General features: G+C 38.8%; 1 long non-coding RNA gene across 1 annotated transcript; it reads left to right on the plus strand.

Annotated features, from left to right (window-relative positions):
- The first annotated feature begins 478 nt into the window (after window positions 1-478).
- LOC140843549 (uncharacterized) lies at window positions 479-3,527 on the plus strand. Its single transcript, XR_012121396.1, has 3 exons — window positions 479-599; window positions 2,609-2,662; window positions 3,423-3,527. It is a non-coding gene; the product is annotated as an uncharacterized lncRNA (long non-coding RNA).
- The last annotated feature ends 15,351 nt before the right edge of the window (window positions 3,528-18,878 follow it).

Below are 18,878 nucleotides of genomic sequence, written 5' to 3' on the forward strand. Positions count from 1 at the left end.
AGGGGCCCCGTCGCTGAGAAATGAAGAGATACCAGACACAATGCCAAGGGTCTTGGGGACATCCAAGTCTTCCACGAAGGCCTGGGTACCATTCAGGGTCAGGTGCACGACCTCAGTGAGCTCCCTCTTCTCCGCCAGGCCCCCACCTGGGCCACCACACTGGGCATCTGTCACCTGTGTAGAAGGTGGTTCTGGCTGAAGCTGGTCAGTCTCATACCAGACCTGCAGGTGGAGACTCGCTCAGCGGAGACCGAAGGTCCAGGTGGTTGTCGCACTTCTCCCAGGCCGGCTTGCAGGCCCTGTCGTCCCGCGAGAGCTGGGGCCGGTCCACGGGGCTGGCACGCAGGAGTGGACGCCTGCACGCGCAGCTGGCCGGAAGTGCGTCACAGCTGGCGGGCGTTCCTGAGAAGGGGCCGAACGTGAGAACGGTCGTGCTGTGTGTCTTCAGGAAGCCCCACAGTTGCTGGGAGACATCCGGGTGAGTTCAGCGAGAGCGGCCGCAGATAGGGGATGAAGCCGCGCCTTGGCCGCGGCGGTGTGGCAGCGGGGCCTGCGCCCACTGGAGCCCTTGCTAGGCCGTTTCTTCTGAGGAAACTTAGGTTTGTTTTAAAAGCCATATTTTATCACGTATCTTGCTCCTTAGACTTAAAAATTCTGACTGAAAGAAACATTTGTGACAACCTCGAGATTTCTTAAGCAGAGGGGAGTGAATTACAATTTTGGGACGATTGATTGCTGGCATGTAAGGGTTAAATGTTAGCAGATTAGCTGGTGAGGGTTGTATCCCGGGTTTTCTACCTTGGCACTGTTGCTGTTTTGGGCCATATTCTTGTTGCACCCTAAGATGTTTGGAAGCATCCTGGCCTCTATCCCTAGACCCTGCTAGGAACCCTCCCCAGTGTGACGACCAAAAATGTCTCCAGATATTCCCAAATGTCCCCTGAAGGCAAAATTCCTCCCAGTTGAGAACCTCCAGGCTACTCTTATAATATTGTGAAAAATTAATAGAAATATAAATTTACTTTGTAATAAGAGATGCCTGACTTCAAAATATTCAGATTGTATTTGCCTGGAAAATACAACATGTAATCCTTCAGTCCCCCTGTAGATGGACTAAAAATGTTTGTGTGGAGACTGTGTCTGGAGTGTGAATGCTACAGGACAGCCACCTGTGGGTATAAATTAGTTATGTTTAGGTATATACAACTAAAAGTAACTGCCTTTGGTTATATAGAGCATATTCATTCAGGTGTTTTCCTTACTTGAACTGTTGTCTGTGCCCGAAAGAGAAAGTATACCAGAACTATTGTATTTTCATGACGCTTGTTTTTTAGATTTTGCTGCACACCGTTGCCAGCTCCTCTGGCCAGGATGATAGTTTCTTCTGTCGTGCAGTAATTTCCATGTCGAGTTTTTATACTTCTATACTTCCTTTGCTTATGGTAACACGTGGTGAGCCTGTTTATCTACATGTGTCCATCAATTTCTACACGTGTCTGTTCAGTATCCCATCCCAGTGTTTTGTTCATGTTTACTCTGAACAGTTCTGTGTAACTGAATTCCATGTATCCTTCAAGAGCTGGCTAGTCCATGTTCAGTAGAAAATGTTTCCTGGTTAACTCCAGTCAGTACTACATTCACAGTAAATACTCAAGAGTCTTTACTGCTTGGCATTTGTACTTCTTGACATTTGATTGGAGATTTGAGATGGATCAATATCTTGTAAGTTCCTTTAATTATTTCACACATCCTAGCTTTGTTTCCTCAGCCAAAGCATCAGCTCCTTGAGGGAAGGGCTGCTGCTATTTACTATAATAATTTGTGATCGTCACTCCCAAGAGTGCTCAAAAAGAGTGCTGAGCACATAGGCAAGGTACTTGTTGACTTGCCTGAAGGAAGACTGTCTCAGGACAGCAGCAGCCTGGATTTTCATTTCATTTAGAAAAGGCTACTCCGAGGGTGAAGTCCAGCCTGGCTCTCAGCTGGAAGTCCTATTGGAAGCCAGCTAGGACAGAACAGTTTTATGCAAACCGAGGACATGCTCAGTATATACAGTGGAAAAGAGTTTGACATTAAAATATATGGCATATAAAAAATTAGTCTGAAAGCTTTAAAAGGCATGGTTTGCTGACCTTTCTGTGCAGCCAAGAAGCTGATGTGTAGCAGTGACTGTTCAGAGGCAGCAGGTGATGAGTTCAGGATTTTAAGAGGTCAATTACTTCAGCCCAGAAACTCTAGAGGAGAATTTCCTTCAAAACGAGACTCCAAAAAACAGAGCTTTTAATCTCATTGTTACATTAAGGAAGAGCATCTTTCTATAAACAAAAGTGAGGCGGTTCTTAAACTCAAGGTTATTGCTTCTGTGAGCTCTCTGCAGTATTAAATGGGTTTTCATATTTCATCAACTTTAACACATTTAAGAAATATTTTTACATCTATGAATTCAGGGTACATATTGCAATCATAATAGGCTAGTGGTACTGGGCTATAATGGTTATTTTGGGGCATGGAAATCAAAACCGGAGAATGAATGTTTGGAGCTTACAAGTAATAGAGGTAATAGTTCATCACTAACAGTGCAATTTTTTTTTTAAATTGATGAACCAAGGCATGGCATGGAATGGAAAAGGACATGCATTATGGAAGAGTCATGCAGTGATTGGTAAGTGTCAAATGCAGAGTATGAAGTAGTGATGGGATTAGCTTATTTTTCCTCTTGATGGATACACAGAGTGATATATGGAAACTAGCTAAGTCTAAGTTTAAAAGAGATCCTTCTGTAAACTTAAAATTCTACTTCTAGATGATAAGCATTGAGCCACATTTTTTATTGATAGAAGTATTTCTTAGTGATACATACTGTAATGGTACATCTAACATACAAAATTTTCCTAGATTCAGTGAAATCATCAAAAGGGTTTTGATGACATGAAAAAATGAGTCAAAATTATTCTCAAATAATATGAAAGACAGTACTGTAAGATTCATTCATAGAATTTAAGAAATGAGAAGGAATACTGAGTTCTAGTATGCCTAGTGAGTGTTTAGCAAAAATGCTTTCCCTTTAAATGACTTATTTTTTCTCTTCTCGTTGCTTAAGATGTTTGTATTTTAATTACTTTGGATAATTGGGAATCCATTGTTATTAGTAAGTAGGGAACCAATAATATTTGTGGGCCTTTTATGTTTAAAAGGTCTAATCTTGGTGCTGAGCCTCAGCTGGCTTCCTTTCTGGGTTCTGTAACAGAGAGCTTCCCAATCATGTGCCAGGAATTGGTTGAGGTAGAAGAAAAAATTAATCTCTTTAGCTAGGTTGGGGGTCAGACACCCAGAGAGCCTCAGGTGCTCTTTCTCAGACTACTTATGCACATGTAGAGCTTGTATTTTCTCCCCAGTGTTACACAAGCGGTATCCTATTCTAGGTATATCCTGACATGGAAAAGGTTGGGAAGTGGTGCTGTAACAGGCAAGTGGCTGCTCTGAAAGAATATGGAATGGACAAAATCAAGGACTCCACTTTTTCCAAGGTTCTGCCCCTGTTTGCACAGGTTATATCCAAAAGTTTCCTAGCAAGAGTCCATATCAATACTGTACTTGTATGGAATACTTCTTTCCACATTTGTAATCCCAGGAAGTTTGATCAGAATTTATACTCTTATTTCCAAAAATTGGAAGGAGGAACTGTGGTACTAAAGTTAAGAGTTAAAGCACTGAAGTCAGCATCAGTTCTACACAGGGGGTCCTCAAAATGTGGTCTCTGGACCAGCAGAATCAGCATCATTGGAAACTTGTTAGGCAAAATCTTGTGCCCCACTCTAGATCTCTAGATCAGACAGTCTGTGATGGGGCCTATTCTTCTATCCTTTAAGAAGGTCTCCAGATGATTCTGATGCTTATACAGTTGGGTTTGAGAACCACCCATCTATAGTTTCCAGAACATGAAAGGTAACAGAATAAAGTAGAGCTCTTGGTCTCTTGCCCAAAAGATACTGGAATATGGGTCTCAGAATAGGGGTCATATTTCTCCTACTGTTCTTTTGTCATTGGGAAAATTACTTAGACTCTTTGGGGGCTCAATTTCTTCCAGTATAAAATGAAGGCAAGGGGCTAGATCTTGTCTTTGTTACTTGTGATTTTTTTTTCATTGTCTTCTGTGTTTTTTAATTGCATCAGGTACTGTGTAGTATCTTTTACAGAACCATGGAGATGGGGACTTGAGTGGTAGTTGTCATGTTTTCTGCCTTCTTTCATGATGTAGAGGAAGGGAAGAACCATCTTTTTCCATACAGGTACCCAACCAGGAGGTAGCCCAACCAGGGGCTTTTCCCACTTGATGAATAGGAAATGACTAGGAGAACGATAAACACTCAAGACTTAATTACGAGACTCTGGGTTGTAATCCTGGCCCTGATATTAACCCTTACTATGATATCAGGCAAGTCTTCATCCTGGATCTCAGCTCTTCTAACTTTGATACAAGAAATCAACTTAGGTAGAGTTTTATGTATCTAGTACAATGATCAGAGAGCAGGTATCCAATGCTTCATTTTCTTTCCTTTTTAATCCACATATTCTTTGGAATTCTCCAGTGTTAAAGACTGCTTTGTAGACATTGAGTCTTGATTCCCAAATTGTTATTCAGTTCTTAAAGTTAGCTCTAGAAGAAAGCATTTGTTCACAACTGGTTATGCCAGCTCATGTGGTCGTCCTAATCCAACGAAAACTGACTACCTGCCTTCTATTCAATATTTATTGAGAGTTCTAGGCACTTCTGATGCCTTACTGTTTATATGTACCAGCAATTTCAGGGTATCTCATAACTCTAGATTTCCTCTCTAATGCTGCTGGTGAAATTACATAGCATACATGTATTTAAATGGTGGCAATATAAACTTGTGGATATCAATAAAATATCTTACATTTAATAAAATGTCTTATGTCCTACCATAAGCAATTTGAAGCAAATTAATACTAATTAATAACTAATAAATACAAATTAATAAACACTAATCAACCAATTAGTATTTATTGAAGTGATTTTTTTAGTATTTACATATTTTGTGCATATTATTTTTTCATCAATTTTATTATTTTTAATGTTAGCAAAGTACCACTTTCCAATAGGTCTTTCTGTTTAATTCTTACAACAGTTTTGTGAAATAAGTGGTGTTTCCTCCATTTAAGATGAAACTAAGTCTCACTCTGAGTAACTTTCCAATGTCTACTCAGTATGTGACAAAATCAAAATATGAACTCTAGCATTTTATTTTTTTACAGGGTCAATGCTCTTTCAACAAAAGCAAAGCTCTCCTGAAAACTTATGTTTGCTGGGTAAATGACTGATGTGTTTGCATAAGGGTTTCTCTGCTTCAGGAAGGTGCTGAGATGGTGTTAAAATTTGAGCTTAATCAATCAACCAATTAGTATTTATTGAGTGCCTGCTGAGTGCAAGGATTGTACTTGGTGCTGTGGGAAATAAACAACAACAAAAAGGAACAAACTGATCACAGTATAGCAAAGAAAGAAACATACATATGAAGTGATGATGGCTCATCCTGTGAGCCACCAGTGAGTATTCTAAATGAGGAGAGAAGAGTGGCTTAAGGTCAGGGCTAAGCAGCTCCCTTGCAACCATTCTGATCAGGAAAAGTTTTTCTGACTTAGCATATCTACCAAGTTTTATTATGTTTCTGGTATTGTTTAATTTCCACAACATACCCCATTTTACAGTTCCTAAACCAAGTCCCAGAGAGGTGAGATGTATGTATACTTTGTATACTGTGATATATATACTTGACAAAAAGTAAGGATCAGAATGAAACCTGGTCCTTCCAGTCCAAGTCTCAAATTCCTTCTGTGACATCATTTATCAGAATTCTAGAAAAGGCTCGTTAAACATTTATGCTTTCCCCAAAGTAGACCCATAATTGTTTAAATGCCAAGAAACAGATTTAAAGATCATAAGATTTTATCTGTTGAGAGTTTCAAGGAGTGCATAGAGGAAGAGCAGCATTCCTTTGAAGGAAAGCCTTTCCTTTTTTTTTTTTAAGTAACTATGTCATTGTGTGTTCTGGTGCATGCTAAGGTTCAAACATTAAAAAGAACAGTTTAGAATTTTGTACAGCTCTTTAGAGCGACTCCCATTCCCCACTCACCAAATGATTCCCTAAGTGCTAAATGGCCTTCTGGTGGGAAGGAGGTGTAGCCTTGGTGCAGTAGAGGCTGTAGAAAGCTGTGAGCAGCCTTGAATGGTGAGGTGTGGCTGACAGGCTAAGTCTGGTTGGGGTGAGGGGAGACATCCGAGAGAGTAGGGTCATCATCATTAAACTCAAAGCATTACCTTCCACCTGGGAAACCACCAGCAAAGCCAGCCAGGGGAGCAAGTTCAGGGAGCAGCTCAGTAGCCCGTCTCTGTGGGGAGGGCACCAGGAGCCTGGGAAGTGGCATCGGCCCGGTTACCTAACTGCAGTCGTGAACTTGCAGGGGCAAAGCCTGCAGGGCTTTGATGGGAGGCAACAAAACCAGGCAGTGAGTGAGTCTTTCCCACTGTAAGAAAAGCAAGTGTCAGCTCAGCCCTGAGGAGGGAAGTTGACCCAAAGGGGAGCACGAACTCTTTACTGAAGGAGAAGATACCCAAGGAGAAATTTGCAGAGCCTGTTTTTATTTTGTTTTGTTTATAAAGGAAATGTTTAAAAGTGAAGGCTTTTGAAGCTGGAACCTTCTATTTTGGATAAAAATGTCTTATATATTATCAGAATGTAGCCTAAATGTAAGATGCTTGCTGCTCATAGTACTTCCTGATAATGGAGCAAAATTTAACCTCCATAGGGGGTATAGGAATGATCTCAATTTAAAAAGTCAATGTATTAAAATGTCCTTAAGAATACTAACAAACTAGAAATTGAAATCATGTAATACCTACCACAAAGATACGTAACAAACATTCATATTCATTGGTTAAGTCAACCTTATATTTTCCACTTTGATGGCTTTTATCAAAATCCTAATCTTCTCGATTCTCATAGTAGTTCTGTGTTGAGTCTGGTATTAACTTTATTCTAATTCATAGAGCCTTCTTAATATATACTGTTACTCATTTCATAGATACTCAAACCACACTTTACCTGCAACGGAATGGGTAAGTGGATATAATAAGCAAAATCCTACAAATAATAACACTCTAAAATGGGCCTAGCTAAGAACCCATTTTCTCTAATGAGTCACTGATAGTGCAAGATTCTGTTGGCTTGTTCTCATTGTAAAATTTGTATGGATCACTTGCTACTTCCTACTTTTTTTATCCCACCCTGGTTTATTAGCTTAGATATCATGAACGTTTCCCCACCTAAACCCCTGAGCTATTTTCGCGTAATATATAAATTTGAATGGAAACTTAGATTGTTAGGTCAAGAAAGCTAAGGAAATACAGGATTCCAGATTGGTGACAGCAAGAGTTAATAGAAGACCTCACTACAGAGGGAGTGAAGGGCTGAGTTGGAGAGACTGTAGCGATGAAAGGAAAAAGGTTTTGGGTTTTATAAGTCCTAGGAAAGGAAATCCCAGGGCAAAATACCTCTAAAAACCAAAATCAGTCAAAGGGAGAAATAAAGTGTAAATTCCATTTATTGCTTACAAACTGCAGTCCAGGGCCGTCTCTCTCTCCTGCTCTGGCAGAAGCAAAACCAGCCCTCCATCTCAACTCTCAGGTACAGATAAGCCCTCCATTGCCCAGGTAATTATGCACTGACAGATGAACTTCTCTCCACTCCTGAGAATATGCAAATGCACTAAAGCCAGGCAAGATATTCTGGAAATACTGTAATATATATAGTGATCAGTTTTAGCCAAACAGATGTTCCCAAGAGTCTGGGCAGGACACAGGTGCAAGAATTTCTCTCTCTTGGTTAGCAGGACTTGAGCCCCACAGATGTTCTGAGAGTCTGGGTACGATGTTTTACAGCTCCTCTCTGGACCTGTGATTTCTCTAAGAATTGAACTCAAATAACACAACTAGTTTTCTTGTTTCTGCCATCTCGACATAGTTTTCTTCTGTTTCACTTGTCTTAGGGTAGAGTTAATAAAGCCCAAGGAAGGTAGGAAACTCAGAAGTAACTCAATTAAATTTTAGATACAGAAAGAACTAGTAATTGTCAAAACCAGCCAACGTTCTTTGTTGTAAAAGTGGAGTCTGACAGCAGAGCAGGTCAGTGGTTTGTTCAACCTCATCCAGTCAGTGGCAGACTTGTTACCACGCAGGACTCACAGGTCATTGCTTTGCCCACCAGGTAATATTTGCCAGCTGGTTCTTCAGACCACCTACTCGTGTTTCATATGCCTTTGTAGCAGCATTATTTTCCTTGGGAGCAAAGGGGTGAACTAGATGGTTTATCAAATCCCTTTCTAGCACAGTGTTTTCAAACCAGCTGGAAAATCTGAAAACACTGTCATTTTCCTTTCCAGTAAATGGGCAGTTGTGGGTAAAATCTCAATATTTCCAGTATCTCCCCTGGCCTTAGTGTATCTCTTTATCAATAGGTATTTCCAGGGGGTGGAGAGAAGTAGTCCATCTCCATATCAATAGGTGGTTACAAGGGGGAGCGAGGGCATATCTGAACCAGAGAGGTTGGCTGGGGTCCCTTTTTGCAACTGGCGATCAGAAGTGGACAACTGCTTGTTAGCAATAAACGACTTTCTCCCACTTTATTCCCTTCGACTGATTTTGGTTTCAAAGGTAATTTGCCCTGGGCTGAGAGACAGATTTTCCCCTCAGAGTTACAGCAGTGCCCCCACTTGCAAGGATGCACCAACAGTTAGGAGAGTAACAGAACCAACAGTAAACTTTAATTAACATAGATATTTAGATTACTTCCAGATTTTGGTTATTCAGTATTGCTTCAGCTTCCTTGCAGCCACCAGGCAAAGATGTGGCTGCCTTATTAGCACCATCCTCTCTTAACTATGCTGTGGTGCTCCTTTGAGGACCATTTGTCATCTTTTCTCATTGGTGTGTTCTTTTACCTACTTCCAGTTAGAGTAATTTCTCTCTCCACTTGGATATGAGCTGCATTTTCTTATCATATGCTCTCCATTTTCCTTAGTGCTTCCAAGCTTTCTTAACGAAAAACCTTGTCAGCATTCAAAACTCACCAAAATAATTCTAATAGAAAATTTCCTAGAAGAGTACTAACATATAACTTATATTATTTGCCTTATTAAAATTTCTCCAGGGCTGCACTCCAGGACATGCACTAGGAACCAGATCAGAGGGACCTTTACTATCTATTGCCAGTTTCCCTGTCACCCTGTCTCCTTATTTTTTAAAGTCAGGTTTATTGAGGTATAATTTATATACAATAAAACTCACCCTTTGGGCATACAATCCTATGAGTTTTGAAAGATGCATCTATTTGTGTAATTACTCAGCAATGAAGATATAAAACATTCGTTTCCATTACTCAGAAGAGTTCCCTCATGCCTCTTTGTAGTCACTTCCCTCCCCACACTCTGAGCCCTGGCAACCCCTAATCTTATTGTCTTTTTTAGTATGCCTTTCCGTTAGAATCATATAAATGGAATAATTCAGCATGTAGCCTTTTTTTTTTCATTTAGCATAACCCATGTGAGAACTACCTGTGCTTTGGAGGTGTTCGTTCTTTTTCATTATGAAGTAGTATTTGTGTGCATTTCATACTTCATTGGTATATGCATACATATACCACATACTATCCATTCTGTAGTTAATGGACATATATTATGGTGGACAGACTCTCAGGTGGTCCCTCTGATCCCCCTGCCTTCTGTGTTCCTGTCTTTGACTCATCTCCACTGTCTTTTACACGTAAAATTTGTATGGATAACTTGCTACTTCCTACTTTTTTTATCCCACCCTGGTTTATTAGCTTAGATATCATGAACGTTTCCCCACCTAAACCCCTGAGCTATTTTCGCGTAATATATAAATCTGAATGGAAATTTACATTGTTAGGTCAAGAAAGCCAAGGAAATACAGGATTTGTATTTCTACTGTGTGATTTGTTTCTAAGCAATAGAATATGGCAAAGCGCAATGCAGTGTCACTCTCCAGATTATACTACCTAATATAATACTATGTCTGAATTAGAAAACTCATTTTTGAGGCTCACTTTGCTGGATTGAGAAAGTGAGAAGTCAGTCATACTGAGGGAGTCTGTAGAACAAAGAGGTGAGGGCAGCCTCTAGGAGCTAAAGACAGCCTCCAGCCAGCAGGCAGCAAAGAGTTGGGGCCATAGTCATGATGAAGCAAGGAAATGAATTCTGCTGTTAAGCAAAGTGAACATGGAAGTAAATTCTTCTCCAGTCCTGCAGTCTCTAAGTGAGATTGCATCTTAACCAACACCGTGAGTATTGCTTTGTAAGAACCTAAGCAGCTAAGCCATGCCTAGACTCCTGACCCATGGAAACTATGATATAATGTGCATTTTTTAAGCCACTAAATCTGGGTTAACTTGTTATGCTTGTTGCACAGCAATAGGCAACTAGTATATGCTGGTTGTTTCCAATTTTGGGAGATTACAAATAAAAACAGATGCTGTAAATATTCATATACTGCATGGGTATTGACCTATATTTTTATTTATTTTCGGTAAATAAGTGTGGGATTGCTGAGTCATATGGTAAACTTATGTGTAACTTCTAAGTAACTGCTAAACTGCTTTCCAAATACATCCTCACCAGCAATGTATGAAAGTTCTGGTTGCTCCACCTCTGCAGCTAGAATTATGTGATATTGAAACTTCTGGCCATTTTGATAGGTGTGTAATGGTATCTCATTGTGGTATTAATTTATACTTCTCTAGTGACTAGCGATGTTGAACATATTTTCATGTGTTTTTTCCCATTCATTATCTCTTCCCTGAAGAATCTATTCAAATTGTTCACCCATTTAAAATGTTTGTTTTGACATTACTATGTTCTGAAAATTCTTTATATACAGTGGATATAATCCTTTCCTAGATGTATTTTACAAGTAACGTCTCCTACTCCATACGTTGAGTTCAAACTTAAAAGACACTTAAGTATATGAGAACTCAACCTATGGAGCAGGAGATGTTATTTGTAAAATACATCAAACTTACTAATGTTCCTTTATGGATTATGCTTTTGGTGTTGTATCTAGGAATTCTTTGTCTAATCCAAGGGCACAAATATTTTTGGTTTTCTTCTAGAAATTTTACACTTTTAAAGGCTTTACTTTTAGGTTTGTGATCCATTTTAAGTTAAGATTTGTTCAGGGTACAAAACATATTGAGTTTTATTTATTAATTTTTATATTTATTTATTTTTATTAAGGTATTATTGATATACACTCTTCTGAATGTTTCACATGAAAAACAATGTGGTTACTACATTTACCCATATTATCAAATCCCCACCCATACCCCACTGCAGTCACTGTCCATCAGTGTAGTAAGATGCCACAGATTTGCTATTTGCCTTCTCTGTGCTACACTGTCTTCCCCGTGACCCCCCACACCATGTGTACTAAACATAACCCTCAATCCTCTTCTCCCTCCCTCCCCACCCACCCTCCCATACCCCTCCCCTTTGGTAACCGCTAGTCCCTTCTTGGAGTCTGTGAGTCTGCTGCTGTTTTGTTCCTTCAGTTTTGCATTGTTGTTATACTCCACAAATGAGGGAAATCATTTGGTATGTGTCTTTCTCCACCTGATTTATTTCACTGAGCATAATACCCTCTAGCTCCATCCATGTTGTTGCAAATGGTAGGATTTATTTCTTTTTTATGGCTGAATAGTATTCCATTGTCTATATGTACCACCTCTTCTTTATCCATTCATTTACTGATGGACAGTTAGGTTGCTTCTATATCTTGGCCACTGTAAATAGTGCTGCAATAAACAGGGGTGCATATGTCTTTTTGAATCTGAGAACTTGTTTTCTTTGGGTAAATTCCTAGGAGTGGGATTCCTGAGTCAATGGTATTTCAATTTTTAGTTTTTTGAGGAACCTCCATATTGCTTTCCACAATGGTTGAACTAATTTACATTCCACCAGCAGTGTAGGAGGGTTCCCCTTTCTCCACATCCTCACCAGCATTTGTTGTTCCTAGTCTTTTCGATGTTGGCCATCCTTACTGGTGTGAGGTGATATCTCATTGTGGTTTTAATTTGCATTTCCCTGATGATGAGTGAAGTGGAGCATTCTTTCATGTGCCTGTTGGCTATCTGAATTTCTTCTTTGAAGAACTGTCTCTTCATATCCTCTGCCCATTTGTTAATTGGGTTATTTGCTTTCTGGGTGTTGAGATGTGTGAGTTCTTTATATATTTTGGATGTTAACCCCTTGTTGGATATGTCATTTACAAATATATTCTCCCATACTGTAGGATGCCTTTTTGTTCTGTTGATGGTGTCCTTTGCCGTACATACAGAAACTTTTTAGTTTAATGTAGTCCCATGTGTTCATCTGTGCTTTTCTTTCCCTCGCTCGAGGAGATATGTTCAGGAAGAATTGCTCATGTTTATATTCAGGAGTGTTTTGCCTATGTTTTCTCCTAAGAGTTTTATGGTTTCATGACTTACATTCAGGTCTTTGATCCATTTCAAATTTACTTTTGTGTATGGGGTTAAACAATAATCCAGTTTCATTCTCTTGCATGTAGCTGTCCAGTTTTGCCAACACCAGCTGTTGAAGAGGCTATCATTTCCCCATTGTATGTTCATAGCTTCTTTATCATATATTAATTGATCATATATGGTTGGGCACTCTAGTCTGTTCCATTGGTCTATTGTTCTGTTTTTGTGCCAGTACCAAATTGTCTTGATTATTGTGGCTTTGTAGTAGGAGCTTGAAGTTGGGGAGTGAGATCCCCCCTACTTTATTCTTCCTTCTCAGGATTGCTTTGGCTATTCCAGGTCTTTTGTGGTTCCGTGTGAATTTTAGAACAATTTGCTCTAGTTCATTGAAGAAGGGTGTTGGTATTTTGATAGGAATTGCATTGAATCTGTAGATTGCTTTAGGCAGGATGGCCATTTTGACAATATTAATTCTTCCTATCCATGAGCATGGGATGTGTCTCCATTTGTTGCTATCTTTAATTTCTCTCATGAGTGTCTTACAGTTTTCAAAGTATAGGTCTTTCACTTCCTTGGTTAGGTTTAGTCCTAGGTATTTTATTCTTTTTGATGCAAATTGTGAATGGAATCATTTTTCTAATTTCTCTTTCTGCTAGTTAATCATTAGTGTACAGGAATGCAACACATTTCTGTGTATTAATTTTGTATCCTGCCACTTTGCTGAATTCAGATAGTAGATCTAGTCATTTTGGAGTGGATTCTTTAGGGTTTTTTATGTACAATATCATGTCATCTGCAAACAATGACAGTTTAACTTCTTCCTTACCCATCTGGATGCCCTTTATTTCTTTGTGTTGTCTAATTGCTGTGGTGAGGACCTTCAGTACTATGTTGAATAAAAGTGGAGAGAGTGGGCATCCTTATCCTGTTCCCGATCTTAAGGGAAAAGCTTTCAGCTTCTTGCTATTAAGTATGATGTTGGCTGTGTGTTTGTCATATATGGCCTTTATTATGTTGAGGTACTTGCCCTCTATAACCATTTTGTTGACAGTTTTTATCATGAATGGATGTTGAATTTTGTCAAATGCTTTTGCATCTATGGAAATGATCATGTGTTTTTTTTTCCTTCTTTTTGTTGATGTAGTAGATGATGTTGATGGATTTTCTAATATTATACCATCCTTGCATCCTTGGAATAAATCCTACTTGATCATGGTGGATGATCTTTTTGATATATTTTTTATTTGGTTTGCTAATATTTTGTTGAGTATTTTTGCTTCTATGTTCATCAAGGATATTGGTCTTCAGTTTTCTTTTTTTGTGGTGTCTTTTTCTGGTTTTGGTATTAGAGTGAATCTGGCCTGATAGAATGAGTTTGGAAGTATTCCCTCTTCTTCTACTTTTTGGTAGGCCTTAAGGAGGATGGGTATTAGGTCTTCAATAAATGTTTGATAAAATTCAGTGGTGAAGCCATCTGGTCCAGGAGTTTTGTTCTTAGGTAATTTTTTGATTACCACTTTAATTTTGTTGCTGGTAGTTGGGCTGTTCAGATTTTCTATTTCTTTCTGGGTCAGCCTTGGAAGGTTGTACTTTTCTAGAAAGTTGTCCATTTCTTCTAGGTTTTCCAGTCCATTAGCATATGATTTTTCATAGTGTTCTGTAATAATTCTTTGTATATCTATGGTGTCTGTAGTGATTTTTCCATTCTCATTCTCTTTATGTGTGTATACTGTCTTTTTTTCTTGGTAAGTCTTGCTAGGGGTATATCTATTGTTTATTTGCTCAAAGAACCAGCTCTTGCTTTCATTGATTCTTTCAATTGTTTTATTCTTCCCAATTTTATTTATTTCTGCTCTAATCTTTATTATGTCTCTCCTTCCACTGACTTTGGGCCTCATTTGTTCTTCTTTTTCTAGTTTTGTTAATTGTGAGTTTAGACTTTTCATATGGGGTTGTTCTTTTCTGAGGTAGGCCTGTATTGCAATATACTTCCCTATTAGCATGGCCTTCCCTGCGTCCCACAGATTTTGTGGTGTTGAATTATTGTTGTCATTTGTCTCCATAAATTGCTTGATCTCTGTTTATATTTGGTCATTGATCCATTGGTTATTTAGGAGCATGTTGTGAAGTCTCCATGTGTTTGTGGGATTTTTCATTTTCTTTGTGTAATTTATTTCTAGTTTTGTACCTTTGTGGTATGAGAAGCTGGTTGGTACAATTTCAGCATTTCTGAATTTACCGAGGCTCTTTCTGTGGCCTAGTATATGATCTATTCTTGAAAGTGTTCCATGTGCACTTGAGAAGAATGTGCGTTCTGCTGCTTTTGGGTGTAGAGTTCTGTAGATGTCTGTTAGATCCATCTGTTCTAATGTGTTGTTCAGTGTCTCTGTCTCCTTACTTATTTTCTGTCTGGTTGAACTGTCCTTTGGAGTGAGTGGAGTGTTGAAGTCTCCTAGAATGAATGCATTGCATTCCATTTCCCCTTTTAATTCTGTTAGTATTTGTTTCACATATGTAGGTCCTCCTGTGTTGGGTACATAGATATTTATAGTGGTTACATATTTTTGTTGGATTGACCTCTTTATCATTATGTAATGTCCATCTTTGTCTCTTGTGACTTTGTTTTGAAGTCTATTTTGTCTGATACAAGTACTGCAACTCCTGCTTTTTTCTCCCTACTAGTTGCATGAAATATCTTTTTCCATCCCTTCACTTTTAATCTGTGTATGTCTTTGGGTTTAAAGTGAGTTTCTCCTAGGCAGCATATAGATGGCTCTTGTTTTTTTGATTGGTGTCATTTGATTGGTGCATTCAGACAATTTACATTTAGGGTGATTATCGATAGACATGTACTTAATGCCATTGCAGGCTTCAGATTCATGGTTACCAAAGGTTCAGTGTTATCTTACTTACTATCTAAGAGTTTAACTTAACTCAGTATGCTACTACAAACACAATCTAAAGGCTCTTTTTTTCTCTTCCTTTTTCTTCCTCCTCCCTTCTTTATATATTAGGTATTATATTCTGTACTCTTTGTCTATCCCTTGACTGGCTTTGGGGATAGTTGATTTAATTTTGCATTTGCTTAGTAATTAACTGTTCTACTTTCTTTACTGTGGTTTTATTACCTCTGGTGACAGCTATTAAACTTTAGGAACATGTCCATCTACAGCATTCCCTCTAAAATACATTATAGAGATGGTATGTTGAGGTAAATTCTCTCAGCTTTTGCTTACCTGGAAATTTTTTTATCCCTCTTTCAAATTTACAAGATAATCTTGCCAGATAAAGTATTCTTGGTTTGATGCCCTTGTGCTTCATTGCATTAAATATATCATGCCACTCCCTTTGGTGTGTAAGGTTTCTGCTGAGAAGTTTGATGATAGCCTGATGGGCCTTCCTTTGTATGTGATATTATTTCTCTCACTGGCTCCTTTTAATAGTCTGTCTTTATCCTTGATCTTTGCCATTTTAATTACTGTATGTTTTGGTGTTATCTTCCTTGGGTCCTTTGTTTTGGGAGATCTGTGCACCTCCATGGCCTGAGAGACTATCTCCTTCCCCAGACTGGGGAAGTTTTCATCAATTACCTCCTCAAAGACACTTTGTATCCCTTTTTCTCTCTTCTTTTCTGGTACCCCTATAATATGAATATTGTTCCATTTGGATTGGTCAAAACATTCTCTCAATAGTCTTTCATTCTTAGAGATCCTTTTTCCTCTCTGTGCCTCAGCTTTTTTGTATTCCTCTTCTCTAATTCTATTTAGTTTATTGTCTCCCCCACCATATCTAATCTGTTTTTAAAACCTTTCATTGTATGTTTCATTTCTGATACATTGTTCCATAATGATTGGATCTCTGACCGAAATACATTCCTGAGCTCTTGAATATTTTTCTGTACCTCCATGAGCATGTTTATGATTTTATTTTGAGATCTCTTTCAGGAAGATTCATGAGATCAGTTTCATTTGACTCTTTGTCTGGTGTATGTATGATTTTGCTTTTAATCTGGTTCCTTTGACATTTCATATTTGTATGTGGCGCCCTCTGGTGCCCAGAGGCTCTACTCTCTGGAGCTTCTCAGCCCATGGGGCAAGTCGGGGGTCTCAGGGGTGCGATGTTGGTACTTGGGGGGAGGAAATTGCTGTTTCCTGCGTCCCGGCTGCTATGCCTGTCTCCACTGCCAGAACCAATGGGCTGTGCACACAGGTATAACCCTCTATGTTTTGCATTTGTAGCTGTTGTAGGTGGGGCTTCCCTCTGGCTGGCCTGATGCCAGGGAAGGTTTTGCTGGTTTTCGAGCCAGGTGTGTGCTGGCTGGGAGGAAGGTGCAGCTGGCTGCGTATCACACTGGGGGTCTTGGAGCTGCATAGCCAGCCAGGGCCTGGAGTGCCTGAAATCATGAATGTTCCCAACCTGCTGAGCAGAATGCACCTGGACAGTTTTGGCTAACTGTCCTTTCTCTTGAGCAGTAAGCTCTGTGCAATGCTTGCCCCTTTAGCTGCCCTCTCGCTGTTAGCTAGTCTCTCAGACCACCTGCCTTTCTTTTGTCCCAGAGTAGCCAGATCTCTGTTTTCCACACGTGGCTGGAATTTCAGTCTCTACAGGTATTCTGCCTTTCTTAGCTTTTCAACCCCCCTAATCATCAGAGCACAATGCAATGTAGATTTATGCTGCCAGAGCAGATCTCCAGAGCTAGTCATTCAGCAATCCTAGGTCTGCCCTCAATCCGTGCTCCATTTCTCTTCCAAAGGACTTTGGTTTTGCTGGGTTATGGCTTTGGTATGTTACCCTGTTCCATGAGGTCTTTTCTTTCTTCAGGTGTATTCAGTCTGGCATAGCCTTCTTTTCCATTGCTCTTTCAGGATTAGTTGTATTAATTGTATTTTTGTATTATATGCGGTTTTAGGAGGAGGCCTCTGTCTCACCTCTAATGCCGCCATCTTTAATCCAATCTTGAGTTTTATTTTTTGCCTACAAATTTCAGTTACTTCAGCAACATTTGTTGAAGGGACTACTCTTCCATTGAACTCTCTTGGATGTTGGTCCAAAATCAGTTTCACAGAGTTCTGTTTCTAGGGTCCTATGCTATTCTAGTGGTGTATGTATTTATCCTTTCATCAACAGCACACTGTTTCGATTATGTAGTTTTACATAAGACTTCAAAATCAGGCAGTAGATGTTTTTCAGCTTTATTAAAATAATTTTGGCTATTCAGTTTCCTCTGCCATATAAATCTTGGAATCTGTCATTTTCTACAAGAGGCTTGGTGAAATTTTAATTGGGATTGCTTTAAAAGTTATAAATATTATAGGTGAATTTGAGAAGAATTGACATTATTAATAATACCAAGTATTTTAGTCCATGAACATGGTATATCTATCCATTTATTTAGATCTTTGATTTCTCTCACCAATGTTTTAGAGTTTTCAGAATACAAACTTTGCACAGTTTGTTAGATTTATCCCCAAGCATTTCATGTTGTTTGATGATTTATAAACGGTGGTGTTTGATTTTTAATTTTACTTGTAACCATTGCCAATATACATTTGGATTTTACATATTGATATCATGCAACTGTGCTAAGTTCACTTTTAATTGTATTAGTTTTTGGAGATTACTTATGATTTTTTATATAGATAATTTTGTCATCTGTAATGGAGATGGTTTTACTTCTATTCTGTATGCATTTTCTTTTTTTTATTGCATTGATGAGGACCTCTAGAATTATATTTAAGAGGACCAGTAAGGCAGACATCATTACCTTGTTTTGTATTTGGAGGGGAAAGCATTCAGGCATTCACCATTAAATGTGATGTTAGCTATAAATATTTTTGTAGATTAATTTTATAAAGTTGATTGAATTTCCTTTAATCCCTATTTTGCTGAGATTTTTTTTATCATGAATATTGAATTTTGCCTAAACGTTTTTGTCCATCTACTAAAGTGATCACATGGTTTTTTCTTTAGTCTGATCATAAATTGTATTTATTGATTTAAAAAAAAAATCAGTCTTACATCCACAGGATAAGCCCCACTTTGTCATGATTTGTTATCCTTTTATATATTCCTGGCTTTGATTTAGTAATACTTTGTTGAGGTCAATTTCTCTTTAATTTCATTTCCCACTCTGCAGGCTATGCTTAGGTCTCGCTGCCATGCTTTTAGGTCCTTAACCTGGGCTGTCTCACATCTTTGTCAGATAACTTCTGGGGTGTTTGCTTAGCCCTCCAAATCCCTTACCCATTAAGAATTGTATCCTCATCTCTCTCAAGAAGGTTGAGACCCTGACAGCCATGTTTGTAT

This window comes from Manis javanica, chromosome 9, assembly GCF_040802235.1.
Source record: "Manis javanica isolate MJ-LG chromosome 9, MJ_LKY, whole genome shotgun sequence".
Lineage (NCBI taxonomy): Eukaryota > Metazoa > Chordata > Mammalia > Pholidota > Manidae > Manis > Manis javanica.